The sequence below is a fragment of the Tupaia chinensis genome, unplaced genomic scaffold (genome assembly GCF_000334495.1).
Source record: "Tupaia chinensis unplaced genomic scaffold, TupChi_1.0 Scaffold000013_1, whole genome shotgun sequence".
Taxonomy (NCBI): Eukaryota; Metazoa; Chordata; class Mammalia; order Scandentia; family Tupaiidae; genus Tupaia; species Tupaia belangeri.
The window spans coordinates 2,076,612-2,092,291 of NW_006159443.1; the positions used below are offsets into that span (position 1 = coordinate 2,076,612).

The 15,680-nt window shown below is 36.9% G+C and overlaps 1 non-coding gene across 1 annotated transcript; it reads left to right on the top strand.

Moving 5' to 3' along the window:
- The first annotated feature begins 1,715 nt into the window (after positions 1-1,715).
- LOC114006814 (U6 spliceosomal RNA) lies at positions 1,716-1,822 on the top strand. The gene has a single exon (XR_003548490.1). It is a non-coding gene; the product is annotated as a U6 spliceosomal RNA (small nuclear RNA).
- Positions 1,823-15,680: the final 13,858 nt, after the last annotated feature.

Sequence of the window (15,680 nt, forward strand, 5' to 3'; positions counted from 1 at the left end):
ATGCATATGCACCTGGCATGTAGTCAGCCATGTGAGATCAAACCATCTAACCACCACACCACTAGCTGGCCCTAAAATAGGTAAACGTTAATATCAATGAATTCATCTGAATGTAATTAATTATTCTGTTATTCTGGAGCTTTGAAAATAAAATTTGTTCATAAAAAATAAGCTTTTTTTTCTCTTATAAAAAATCTTATTTTACATTTGTGATTACTTCTTTAAATAGATTCTGGGACCAGCAGTTGGCATAATGGCTATGTCGTTGGACTCCTATGTAGTTGACCACAGTTTGAGTCCTGGACCCTGTGGCTTAAAATAATGCTGGGTGTATGTGTGTGTGTGTGTGTGCCCAAGATCCTGAGAGGAGAATGGAGGAGAAGGGATGGTGGTCTAGCCACCTCCCTGGGAGTGATTTCTTTCTTTCTGTCTCTCTGTCTCTTTCTGTACTTCTGGCGAAATAGCAAAAATAAATAAAAATAAACAAATAAATAAATAAAAATTCTGAAAAAGAAGCTATTTAGTCAAAGAATATATACATTTTTAAGGAGTTTGATCTGCACTTCCAAATTGCTTAAGAGAAAGGTGGTTTCAATTATGAACAGTGTCATTTCAGTCTCCTAAGCTTGACTTTACAGAGGAAAGGTGAGGTAGGCAAACTGCAAGATGGCCTTAATGATCTAAGGTGATGGTGTCTGACCTTTAATAGGGCCTACAATATATCAGCTTCCACCTTGCTCTTTTGGATATATTCTGAGGGAAACCAGATGCCAGGCTAGGAAGATACTCAAACAGTTTGTGGAAAGGTTTGTGAAAGAAGGAACTGAGACTTACAGCAAGAACAAACTTGTAAGCCACCTTCAAAATAGATCCTTTTGGCCCAGCTGCAGTAGTACATGCTAGTCGGTAGTGCTACTTGGCATGCTGAGGCTACATGGGGGGCTTAGTTCAGCTCCCAGATTACCCTGGAAGCCAGGTTCAGTAACACATGCCTACCATCCCAGAAAATCAAGAGGCAGAGGAAGGAGCATCATGACATCACAGGACTCTAGAAAAGAAAAAAAAAAAAAGGGGAATCCTTCGCCTTAGTCAAGTCTTCAGTTGACTACAATCCCAGTCAAAATCTTGACTGCAACTTCATGGGAGACGTTCTGAGCCAGAACTGTCCAGATAATCTGGTTTCATGGTTTTGACCCACAGAAGATAACAAATGTTTATTGCTGCTGCTAACCCAGAGGTAACATGTTATGCAGAAAAACATAATGAATACAACAATCATGCCATTAATAAAATATGTAAAGATGTTACTATCCAAAGGAGAATGTTTCACTAGGCGGGCTGTTGATTTAATTATTCATGGCAAGTCTTAGGTTATAATGAGCACTTTAGAGTTTCAGTCTTAGCTTATTAGCTGTGCAAACTTGAAAAATTCATTAATCTCTTTGGCTCTGAGTTTTCCTGTCTCCAATGGGGTAATAATGCTAGCTCTAATTCTTCAAAGGCATATTTTAAATTAAAAAGAAAACTTTGTAAAAGTGGAACATAAGCCAGGTTCATACATATTATTTATTTATATTTCATTTATTGGGCTGTCGGGCAAGTCATGACCCATTTTTGCATAGAAAAATATGCCATGACTTTCTTTATGACCTAATATTTTATAGTTTTAGCTTGAATAGGTCATACTATTCATATAGTTCAAAATTAAAATGATGGTGCTCGCTTCGGCAGCACATATACTAAAATTTGAACAATACAGAGAAGATTAGCATGGCCCCTGCGCAAGGATGACACGCAAATTTGTGAAGCGTTCCATATTTTTAATAGTCATCACTGTATAGAAGATAAAGACTATGGAATATTGAAAAAAAATTAAAATGATGCAAGATAATAGATATTGCGAAGCTTTCTTTCTATCCTAGTCACTACATTCTTTATATTCTCTGTTCCACAGGGACAACCAGTTTTATTGATTTTATTTGGAGGTCTCCTTTCTGAGATATTCTACAAAAGTACATGTAAGATACCTCTATCTGTTTCTTTAGCTATCACATTCTACCATAAAAAATAAAAATGATAGTATATTATAATTACTTTTTGTCACTTGCTTGACTTTTTTTCTCAATAATATAATTTAGAGATTGTGTTATCTATTGTGTGTATTCAAGTCTTCCTTTGTTTCAGAAATAATTTTCTTAAATAGTATCTAAAATTTCTGTTTTATGATTTCAATTTGATTTTTCAGGTACTCCAATTGTTTATATGTTGGATCTCTGTTGTAGTCCACTTGGGCTGCTGTAAAGAAATACATTAATAGGGACCAGCAGTTGGCATAATGGCTATATTGCTGGATTCTCATGTAGTTGACTGTGGTTTGAGTCCCAGACCCAGTGGCTTAAACCTCACACCAGGCACATGTGCGTGCATGCCTGAGAGGAGAATGGAGAAAGGATTGTGGTGTGGCCACCCCCCCTGGGGGGGGGATTACTCGCTTTCTGTCTTTCTCTGTCTTTCTGGCAAGTGCACACTCCTTATAGCAAAAACCTCTCAAATAATAATAATAATAATAATAAAATACATTAATAGAATAACTTATATGTCATATGGACCCTTTGCTATGTTATGTTACTATCAGTATTTAGGTTGCAGAGTCTAGTCCAGAATCACAATTCACATAACAGCGGAAGTCATTTGCCAAGTTCTGGGTGTGTTGTGGAATGAACTTGCACGTCTTCACTCCAAGGAGTGTTGCTACTTGTTTTTCCATGATGTCATCTGTGCACAGCAGAATCTCTCCCCAAGTCAGGTACTTGATGGTTTCTAATGTTTTGTTGAGACATTATTCAGAAATCTGGACATCTGCTATTACGAAGTCCAAACTAAGTGCAGCATTTTTTCCTGGAAAATAAAGCAGTTTATTTTTCACAGTTCTAGTGTCTGGGAAGTCCAAAATCAAGGTGTTCATAGATTCAGTGTCTGGAGCAGGCTTGCTTTCTGGTTTATAGACAGCTGTCTTTTTACTGTCTTTGTATAGTAGAAAGGTGAGAGTTCTCTGTTGGGTCTTGTTTTTAAGGGCACTAGTCCCATTCCTGAGGGCTTTGCCAGGAGGTTAGGATTTTAACATATGGATTTGGAGGGTTATAATTACTCAAATTATTGCAGTCTCTTTTACCTGCCTTCCATATAATTCTTTTGGCCTATAATGGTTTTTAGACTTTTTTGTTTCCTTTTATTTATTTCTACATTTTATGTCTCTAATTGCATTTTCACCAATTTTTATTTACCCTTGTGTTCTTAACAATTCTATCCTCATTTCTATGATGGGTTTATATTGTTCTTTCCCTTTTCTTCTGATACTTAATAGCTTATATTTCACTTCATATTTTTGTCTCATTGTTTGTTGCATTTATGCTTAATATTCTCATTTTTTAGGGCATTCCATTTTGTGGCAAAATACTTGGCCTTAATTTTTATTTCATTCATGGCTTTCTTTGTCTGGCAACTATAATTTTTGTGGTCTCATTTGAGAGCTTATTCTCATATTTTTGAAGACTTATTTTGTATTTAAGTTCTTTTTGTCTAAAAATCATTAGGCACAGTAATATAGAAACACTTCTGAACTTATCTCTTAATAGCATTCCTTTTAAAAATTTCTCTTCTTAAAGAAGATGGGTTTTTACTGGAGCAGCATTTTAGGAAGGATGGTCAGAGGAGGAGGAATGGTATGTTGCAGGTTCGCTAGAATTTTCTTTATCATCTAAAATTTTGTATAACTTATTTTGCCTTTACTCTGGCCCAAAACAGACAGGCAGCTGTAGTTTTTGCTTTTCTTTATAATGTATGGCCTTTCTTCTTCCTTTTTGTAGTGATAGGTTTGTGCTATTTGTAATATTCTTCATTTAGTTCTTGCTTCCCTTAGATGAAGACAGATATAGGGAAACTGCTGTCATCCAGTAAACGTCTATCCCTCTGAAAAGAAAGGGTATAGCTCATGTGTCCTTCACCTTGAAAAAGAATATTTTATTGGCTTTTCTCAGACCTGTAATCATAGTGACCTGGCAGTATTCTCTATGCTTTTGGAAGCTTTTCATTTTCATTTCATTTAGATTTAGCTATTGCCTACCTTTGCCCAAAATGGAATTTGCTTTTCTGTTTCTTATTCTCTTTGGTACTTTGTGTTGATTTCCAGGGAGAGAAAGAAGGGTATGATTCTGACTTTATACACTTTTTCAAGCCTGAAATTAAATTGTAAAATTTTTTACGAGGTTCATGTGCCAAATAGTACGCAGTTCCTAGGATGAACTAAGCTGGATCATGTAGCTAGCCTCCATAGTCCTCCTTGGTTTTAAGCCCGTATGCACAACTTCATTCATGCTACAGAAATTATGGAGCATTGATTATATGTCAGATCCTATGTTGTGCACTAGAAAACAGTGAATAAGCCACACATGAGCTCTATCCTCAGAGCCTATAAGAGGTTGTGAAAATTAAACCAGCAGAAGCAGGGATTTTTATTTTGTGGTGGGAAAGACTTGTGTCTATTAAATGTTAATAGAGACCTATGCTAAATTTCTAGAGGAGATGCCTAAGAAAATAAGGTGAATTGGGATGTAAAACACAGAGAGAGGATTAACCTTAGGTAGAGAAGTCAGATACAGTGTACTGAAAAAGCACAGGCTCTGGAGACTGATTCCCTTGACTCAAATTCCAGTTTTGCCTTTTCCCAGCTTTATGGCCTTGATCAAACTATTGAACCTCTTTCTGTCTCTGTTTCCTCATATGCAAACTTTGGAAAATAAGAATTCCTACTTTATGTTGTTCTTTTGCTTGCAAATAAGACACTGTGTATAATGCATATTTGTATGTAAACCATGATGGAAGGCAGGATTGTAGAATGGATAAAAACATGTATTTTTAAAAGAACAATGATTTATTTGTTTGTTTAATTTTATTCATCATTATTTTTATTTTTTAATTTGCTACAGAGCACATGAGCTTGTGCAGAGAGACAGAGAGACACACACACAGAAAGAAAGAGAGAGGAAAAGTGAGAAAGCAAGCCACCAAGGTCAGGACTTAAACCACAATTGACCATGTGGGAGTCCAGCACCTTAACCATCACACCACCTGCTGGCCCCAAAAGCATATATTTTTGAGAAGGTTGCTTATATGTCCTTGGGTAAATTACTTACTCATGTTGTGCATCAGTTTATTTATCATCTATAAAATAGGGATGGCAATACAGCCTATCTCATAAAGTTGTTATGAAAACTAAATTAGCTATGATATGTAAAATGCTTATAATGGTGTCTCGGAGAGAAAACAAGCCTCGTGACTATGCCTGAAGCATATTAAGTGTCACATAAGTATTAGTTAAACAAGGCATTTACCATTGTGTCTAACATTATTGAAAATACTAAAGTATATTAGCTATTATAATGGGATGGGGAAGTAAGTGAGGAGGTTTTGTGAAAGGAACCTGGAGTATCTCCCCTGATGGCTTCTATAGTCAGGCTAACTAGAGAGTGAGAAAGCTGATCAGAGGTTTAAGGAGAAAGAGAAGACTTGAAATAGTTACCGTTGACTTAGAAAGAGATGAGGTTAAATAGCATGGCGACTCGTAAAGATACTTGCAGTTGTCTTGTTTCATACACCACAACTTGGTGCACACTTGTAGGTGTGAAGAAGACAGAATGATGTAGGGCTTTCATTCTTCCAGGCAGGTGTGACAGAAAGGCATCGGGGCAAAAAATTGGAGAACATTGATAAGAGATGTTTAAAGCAATAGACCATGGAATCTATGTGAGTAGGGACAGAAATAGAGTGGGAAGTAGCGAATGAAGGGATAGAGTTCCCAATGAGGCTGAAAAGCAGTTGTAGAAGTGGTAACTGAATGAGATAGAGGAAACACACACACAAACACACACACACATGAGAACAAACACTAAAGAACATTTTTAAAAATAATTTCTTCTTGGGACCAGCAGTTAGTGTAATGGCTATGTCACTGGACTCCCATGTAGTCAACTGCGGTTCGAGTCCTGGACCCAGTGGCTTAAACTCATGCCGGGCACGTGTGCATGCGTGCCCAGAATCCCGAGAGGAGAATGGAGGAGAAGGGATTGCAGTGTGGCCATCTCCCCTGGGGGCTGATTTCTCGCTTTCTATCTCTCTGTCTCTCTCTGTCTTTCTGGCGAGCGCACACGCCCTATAGCGAAAAACCTCTCAAAAAAATTTTTTTTCTTCTTAATAAAGAATAGATTTAACTCACCTAGTCCAAGTGTCTTTGGGGTAGAGGCAGCTTTAAAGTGAGAGCAGCCTCAAGACTGTCATATCATCTACATCATTAGGAGCAGAGCAGAAAGACAAACCTTCAAAGAAAATGGTTTCAATAGGCTCAGAGTTTCAACCATTTGACTTTTTCAAGTGAAAGTTCTGCTCTCTAGCATGGTGGACCACTGAGAAGACTGACTTTCAGGGGTAGCACATTTGCAATGTGTTTTTGTGTGTGTGTGTGTGTGTGTGTGTGCGTTCATGGTGAGAATCTGGAAAGAGGAGAATAGCTCCTACAGGTCACCAGCATTTTTTGAGATCAAATAAGAATCCTTGAGGAGATGGTTATCTTACATATTAAACAGAGCGGTTTAAAATAATCCACATTCCTTCGTGTAAAATGTTTGTATTTTCCTTAAGTTGATATGTCTGGTCTGTATGGTTTTGGGTCTTTGTCTTATAGATGTTTTATGTGGGTAGGATCCAAGGTATGTCAAACTGAATATTGCTCAATATTGAGAGTTCAGGAGAAAATAGGCAGGGGTTAAATATCTCTCAGTTATATATGAAGAGCACAAAGGCAGTTTGATGCAATTCAATTTGAGAAATACTTATTGAGTATTCTCAGCATGGATCAGGTGGTTTGATATAAGTAGTGTGGTCACTAAAATGGACAAGGTTCCTGTCTTTGCGAAGCTCACAGTCAAGGGATAGGGTAACTCATTCCAATTTCTCTGAAGTGTACCTTCATCTCTTGTGGTAAAATGTAGAGTTATATAGGGTTTTAGAATTCATGAATTGCCTCATTTGTTCTCTTAATATTTCTTTTGTGTGAGTGTTTGTGTGCTTTGAGTTCCTCAGTGTTTTAGGCACTGTTGGTTGAAAATACTTTATCAGCTCCTATGATGTTCAGATGAATAACCTGTCACCAATAGAATTTTCTAAGATTCTGAGAGTCAAACAGGGTCTGTCTTCTTTAAGTTATTCCAGGAAACCAAAGATCTATGTCTCCTGGTAGGAATAGAAACAGTGTATGTTTTGTATCGTCCCCTTTTTTTTGATTATTTCTATCTGCTCATTATCCTAGTTGACCTCCAGGGTCATGTTTCAGAATAGAAGAGAGTTGCAAGAATTACAGACTCTGCAATTGAAAGAAGTAGGCTTGAATTTGGTTTCTTCTATATCCTAGTTATGTGTGAACTTGAGAAAATTACTCAGTGTTTTTCTGTTCATTGTCTTTCTCACAACAACCCTATGAAATATTGAGCTGCTGGAAAAGTCACGATGCATTTTTGTGCAGGAAAACAAAAAATACATCATGATTTTCCCAACAACCCAATAAATATCAATACATCTACTTTACACTTGAGAAAACTGAGGTTTGGCAAGATTAAGTAATTTTCTCAAGACTCAGTGTTCAAATACATGGAGACTGACTTTAGCATCCATTTTAATGACTTCTGTCAATTATCAAGATCTGAACATAGTATCTGGTAATTAGAAAATACTCAAGTAAAATATAGCTTAATTACCATGGCTACCATAACTCGGAACCAATATAGTGGAAATGTTTGCTAAAGGCAGAAACAAAACCTCAATGCTGGACCTATGCCAGAGTTATTTTGGAGTAGGGAATCATTGTGTTCAACCTCTGACCCCAAGTACATATAAGACTAACCTTGATTAGTGTGGTAAATGTCATTTATAATTGAAAGATGTAATTTTTATAATTCTATTTCTGCTACCACAAAGAATTACACTTTTGACATTTTCAGTTAATGCTCTAGATAGCCCTGGATTGACATATGTGGTACTAAGGCCCTTAAACCAAGAGCTAAAATTGAGACATGAACCATTAATCAATGAGTTACGAGTCCTGTTAAAAGGTTAAAGTTAAATTAAATATACACAATGAGCACTGTTTGGAGGTCTTCAAAAATGTTTGTATTTTACATGTATAAAAATAGGGCAAAATAGATAAGAATTTTCATAAAGGCAACAGATGCAGAAATTCTGGGCTAATAATGCACTGTTATTTCTTTGGTTTAGTCTAATTTCCTTATCATTTGTTTCAGTTTAATTTCCTTATCATTTCTTCCCTTATCTTATTAGCATTTCAGAGGTTAATCCTTAGTTAACATATCTTCTCAGAGTGCTCTTGTTTTTCACACATACAGCTTACTTTTTTTCTTTATCCACCATAAAGAGTTACTGTCCTCAGATTTTTTTGGTTGCATTTAGGTAGGTGATTGATGTTGTACTAATGTTAGGTTTAAAAACGTTAGTTTCCTTTTCAAAACTGAAATTTTTAAAATTTTTTTTTTTTTTAGGGCAGAAGGTAGAATATAAACAACCTGGGACCAACAGGTGGAGTGGAGGTTAAGGCAACTGGATCCCACAGGGCTGGCTGCATAGTTTGAGTACCGGACCCAAACACCAGGTGCATGTACATGCATACCCAAAATTCTGAGAGGAGAATGGAGAAGGGATTGCAGCATGGCTGTTTTCCTGAAGGGTGACTTCTCTCTCTCTGGTGAGTGTGTACACCCTGTAGTGAACTTAAAAAACAAAACAAAACAAAACCCACACTTATTTCTTCCCTATTCCATTCCTTTTTTTTTTTTTTGAGAGGTTTTTGCTATAGGGCGCGTGCGCTCACCAGACAGACAGAGAGAGACATAGAGACACAAAGCGAGAAGTCACCCTTCAGGAAAACAGCCATGCTGCAATCCCTTCTCCATTCTCCTCTCGGGATCTTGGGCACACACACACCCGGGCCCGGCATGAGTTTAAAGCCACTGGGACCAGGACACAAACTGCAGTTGACTACGTGGGAGTCCAGCGACATAGCCATTACGCTAACTGCGGTCCCGCCTATTCCATTCTTTTCAAGTTTTCTGTTGCATCTGAAATAATTTCTAATTCTTTTTCAAAACTGAAAAAAAAATTCTTTATGGCAGAAGGTACACTATAAACAACCACAATTATTACTACTATTTAAATAGAAAGCCCAACCTTGTTTGTCTACATTATTTTGAACCAAATCATCTTGTTTGTGCAGACAAATAGGCAGTGACTTGAAAATGATCATCTTTCACAAGTCTCTGGGAGGGTAAGGAGCTTATGATTTGATGAGAAAAATGTGCATTCTGTGTGATTTTTCCAAACAAGTGTGAAAATTCAATTCAGATAATAGCAGCAAACGAACACATTTAAAAACAATGTTTTTAATAATTTGTATCAAACAAAGATAAACTTAATCAGGACTGCCTGCATCATTGAACTGTGGCTCTCTGCAAATTTATATCAGCGTCTTGATAAAGTTTGAGAGCAAGGAAGTACAATGAAAAATGCAAATCTGAACCAAAATATTTCTGGTTTTAAAGGAAGAGAAGAAGAACATTTATTGCTCCTCACATAAACACTTAGAGACAGGCAAGAATAGTTTGTGTTTCTAGAGTGTGCAATAGTTCTTTGAGATGAGAGAAGTCAGACTTTGGGTTGGGACCAAGTTGGAATCATTTATTGTTCATGATATAGTTTTCTTTTTCCCCCCAGAGTTAATTACTGGCCAAAGTCAAATAAATTTAAAACACACACACACACACACACACACACACACACACACACACACGAAATACAAAAAACCTTTTCCCTTAATTTGATGCCAATGCAAATAAGAATGTACTATGGATAGTGTCAAAAACAAATGAGAAAATATTAACAAAAACCTTAAGATATCCTGCAGATCAGTAATATGGATAGTACATCATCCTTTAAAAATATTTTCTAAATAAATTTAGACAAATGAGCAAATCTGAAATGTTTTGTTTAGGAACTTGCTAAGGTACTTCAACGTTGTATGTCTTAGTATGTATTTATTGTAAACTTCAAGAACTAAGAAAGGGAGAATCTATTTTAGAAGTCTAAGATCATTGAACTACTCGGCTTTGTTTGGTAAAAGTGACTAACGATGAACAGAATCCATTTCCATCTCTAGTGCAATGCTGTTCATGACAGAGACAATTGATGTGAGGTAGAAATTAACTTGTCTCACGTAAAAAAGGTTACAAAGCTTTCTGTTTCTGGTAGTGAATCACAATCCTTTCAGACTTTTCTCCCCAGTGCATTTATATCGAGAAAATACTATCAGAAAACCTCCAATCATCCGAATGGGTAGACAGCGACAGAAGTACTGCAAAGTTATTAATGATGGTGAGAAAGGAGGGTTAATGTCCTTCTTTAAAAACTGAAAAGCATCTCAGAACATGTCTTTTGATTTCACCCAGATATGAGGACCTGGAAAATGTCTTATTTAAATATACAGTTATTTTTATTGGGCTGTTTAAATCTTTGTCTAATACTGTAGTTTCTTCTATATGTTTATTGTCAACCAACAGCTTAGAACTGATGTGCTATGTGGAAATGTTCTGTAAAACTGCAGTTCTTACTTTCTATCATTGCTTTTACTTCTCTTTCTATAAAAAGAATTCAATTTAGTTTCATATTTTTGTCTATGAACCAAGGCTAGAATAGGTGCATGATAGTAAAGGGGCTTTTGTTAGATACTGTTTCTTTTAATATGGGTTAAATGGCTGCAACATGAACATGCTTATGTTTTGGGATGATCACTCTCACTGCAGTGAAGGCAATGAGGTGAGACTGAAGCCTGGGAGACTAAACTGAGAGTGTTACACTAATTCCTGGAAGAAATGGTAATGGACTGAGTTGAAGCAGGAAGAGGGAGATGGGAAGGAGTGAACAGAATTCAAGAACATTCTAGAAAGCAAATTTATTGGAAGGATTTAGTAACAGGAAAGACTATTATTTTATTTCTTTTTCATGAGAGTGAGAAAGACATGGACATACACACACACGCACACACACACACACACACACACACACACGTACTCTTGAGAGAGTCTTGCTATGCATGATCTTTTCCCCAGCCAACCAGCCAGTCAGGATCACAGGTGTGGACTGGCATCCCCTCCAAGTTCTGGTAAACCTGGGATTCAAACCCAAGCTTCTTATAAAGCTCCATTATCATGCAGTGGCATTCTACGACCTGCACCACTGGGTCTAAGCAGAGGTTCCTGTGGCACCATAATACCATATCTATTGTCCCAAAGAAGACTTGAACAGAAGCATCCATTGTTCCATGGGAGCATTCTTCAAAGTGTATTAAATAGAAATAATCAAATGCATTGATTGCATTTGATTCTATCACAGCCAGGCAGCTGTGGCAGGGTCAAGAAAGATATCACCTATTCTATAGAAAAAATATTTCTGATGGGACATATAGATTCCAATTAGCATGTTGGCATTAGAACTAGAAGTAGACTTGACTGGAAGTCGAATTGTTAATATAATTTCTCTTCATGTACATGGACTTCATTATACTAAATTACAATTTGCATCATTCAAATGCAAACAAATTTTCCAAAGCCTTGTGTGGGCTTGCTGTAATTCTTTTGGGTAAGTACTGATTGATGTTTCACTTTTTTGAAATAATTCAGTGATGCAATGATTTCAAGGAAGCACAATATGAATTTAAATGTGCTCTTCTTATTGGAAGGGATGGTATAGTCATATCAAAGTCACATCTGGTTTTATTTTTGTTGAACGTTTCTCCTCTTGGCTTCCCTGAAGTGTCTGTGACCTGTGGGATACAATGCTCTTAACTTTCCCTTGTTTCCCAGGGTCTGGTTCTTCCCAGAGTTAGGCTCCCAATTAAATATTGATTGTTAAAGTAAGGAGCACCAAGGAAAGTTTTAAAAAGCATAACAAACTAGTGATGTTATTACAGAAATGTGGAAATTCATTCAACAGTAACACTTCATTTTCGGCCTTTCTGAACTTCACCATCTTGCAGCAGACCAAATGCTCATAGTGCAGGTCGCTTTGTAAGTCACCACACTTCCCTTGGTGGTTTATTTTAATGTGTTTTTGTTCTAACAGGAAAGAAAATATTCACATAGCTTTTAATTCTCTCCAGCTGTTCATTGGTAAAGACCTCAACATGAGACTACAGGCAGAATATTGTATGTGGTTTGAATTCTAAAAGAGACTCTAAAAGGTCTGAAGCTTTTTAGCCTCTACTTGCAGGATATGCACCTCCTCTCACCAGCCCAGGGATACTTGTACTTCTTTACAGGGCATGTCAGTGGTTACTCTGCTCACTGGTTCAAGTCACTGAGTGAACAATTGGGAAACGTTGGGTTTTCCTCTGATCTTTCTCTGGTCAAGTTTTTGCAGGTTGAGAAGCAGATCATAAGGAACATTAATCATTAATCAAAGAATGCTTCATGGTGAAAAGCATGCATGGGACAATTAACTTTCAGAAATGAATTTAGAGCTTAGAATTAAAGATAGTCTAATTGAGCATGCTGTGGTCTAAATGTGCTTCCTAAAATTAATATGTTGAAGCTTAATCACCAATGTGATAGTATTATGAGAAGGGATCTTCAGGAGATGATTAAGACATGAGAGTGGGGCCTTTATGAATAGTATTAGTGCCCTTATATGTGAGATGCAGGGGAGCCACTTATCCTTTCTACCCTTCTCTCTCTGATACCACGTGAGGACAATGTTTGTCCTTTCAGTCTTTCTTGGAAGATGACTTGAGAAAATACCATCTGTGGAACAGACCCTCGCTAGAAAATGGATTTGCTGGCATCACGATGTATTTCTTAGTCTCCAGAACTATGAGATATTTTTCTTTCTTTCTTTTTTGTTTCTTGAGACTTAGTCAAGTTTATTGTGCTATTAGTAGAATAGGAGACTGTATATTTTAGGGGGAAAATTGTGTAAATCAGAAAGGAAGGTGTATGATCGCTAAATCTTTGCATAGTCATTCAAGTTCAATGGCATGATACATTTGTGAAAGCTTTTTGATTGAGAGTTTGTTGAAAATATCCTTTTTGTCATACAGATGATGTATTTTTATATATAGTATTTACTACACAGGAAATCATGACCATACTTTTCAATATACAAGTCTCTGCACTCACGTTAATCTCTACCACAGTGCCATGAACAATTAGGTACTTAAAAAGTATCACTGAAAAAAGGCCATTAAGTTAGATACAAATCTTAGAATAAGAAAAGTAAATTCGGGCCCAGCAGGTGACATGGTGGTTGATGTGGCTGGATCCTGTCTGATCTACTCCAAAGTTTGAGTCTTACACCCAGCCACTTGAAAAGATATACTGGTACATTTGTGTGCACAACCAAAATCCCAAAATGGCAAGAGATTGTGACATAGTTATTCTCCTTGAGGGGCTTTCTCATTTTTTCTCTCTCCCTCTGTCTCTCTGTCACTTCTCCAGTAAGTACACATGCCTTATAGCACTATGGTACCCAACGTTCTCAACACCAGGGACTGGTCTCATGGAAGACAATCCCTCCATAGATGGGGGAAGAGAGTTGGTCTCCAGATGACGATGACCCAAACACACCACATCCACTGTGCACCCCATTTCCACCACTATCACTTTCCAATATACAAAGAAACAATCACACGACAATAGAGTTCATGCTCCCATGAGGATTTAATATTGCTACTGATCCAAGAGGAGGTGGAATCCAGGCAACAGTGTGAGTGATGAGGAGAGGCTGCAAACACAAACGATGCCTTGCTTACTTGCCTGCTGCCCACTCTAAATGCGCAGATTGGAGCACGGGTATTGGTCTGTAGCCTGGGAGATGGGTACCCTTGCCATAACAAATTAAAAAAAATAAGTAAAAATGAGTCAAGCACCACCAGCTAACTAGGAATAAAGATTGGGAAAGGTAATATTAAAACACAAAACGAAATAGCACATTAATGTGTTCTAGTGATGTTTACTCCTCTTTGCTCCCTGAGTATATCTTATCAATTTTATTATTATTATTATTATTATTATTATTATTATTATTATTTAGGGTTTTGCTATAGGGCATGAGTACTTCTAGAGAGAGACAGAGAAAGACAGAGAGAGGGAAAGTGAGAAATCACCCCCAGGGCGTGAGGGATGGCCACTCCATAATTTCTTCTCTTCTTGAGATTTTAGCCGTGCAGAGATATGCACCTGTTGTCATTTCTCAAGCCACCCAGTCCAGCACTCAAATTGTGGTTGGGAGCCCAGCGCCTTAACCACCATGCCACCTGCTGGCCCTGTCATTATTATTTTAACTAGTAAAAAAGGTTGTTTACTAAATTGTATAATTGCTCATGTCATTTGTGAATTTGATGAAGGTTTGAGTTGACCATTGCTATAGATGCTGCTTAATTCTTTGATATAACTTCAGAGAAGCAATAGTTTTTATGATTTTAATGCCTACATTAGGCAAGACAAGGAAAAAATATGAAAATTATAATGTTTTTCCTTAATTAAAAATATTTTTAAGAAAATTCAGCTTTATAAAATAAATGACTGGGGTAATTTTATAGTGGTTAAGTTTTATAAACTTAACAGTATAGCAGTCATGATTTCAAAATTCATCTATTAGGAAAACCGTTAAAGTTTTCTATTATGAAAATACGATGCTACAGTGCCTCAATTTTTTTAGCCAAGAGTGAAAAATCAGTATATATTCTCACTGATGTTGTGTGTAAGTGTGTGTGAGAGAGACAGAGAGAGACAGAGAGAGAAGAAATCAAGTAAGAGAGCAGACTAATGAAAACAGAATGCTCCCAGTTTTATATCAATGGTTCTGTGGTAACATAAAAAATGCTATGAATATGCACAGAGATTATGAGTAGGTATAACTGCACAGTTACTAGTGGCCATATTGATGCTTCAAACCTGTATAACTACACATATGTAGGAAATAAATTTCTGTTGTTTACAAATTGCCCAGTCTAAGGTATTTAAGCAGGAATACACAAAGACAAAAGATCTGAGGAATTCTGCAGTAAAGAATTTTTCCTTCACTCTGTTTAACCTAGTAGTGGGCTCAGTAATTAAGAGCACTAGGTTTGAACACAACCTTCTGATAGATATGGACTCATATAGCAGGCTCACTATTAGCTATAAAACTTGGGCAAATTACTTTCCTATACAGTGAAGATGTTCCATGTTTTATTTGTGCAATGGGAATAGGGAGTCCCGCCTCACAGACTTATTGTGGAAGGTAAATAATTTAAAGTATATGTAGCACTTGGGGAAGTGCCAGGATCATAGCCAGCACTGTTACTTATTTTTAACTGTAATATTATGATCTTATTTGACTGCATAACTTTTAGGGGCAATATCCAAAAACTACTCTACTAAGGGAATGTGGTTGGGAAATGCTGGTCTGATAGATTGTAGTTTCTAGCGATACTTTTAAAGAATGGAGAGGGCCAAGACCTATTATATCATGTGAATTCTCTATTAAATTGGCTGATACCTCTCTCCCAGTGCTGTTTAATGGACACAAAA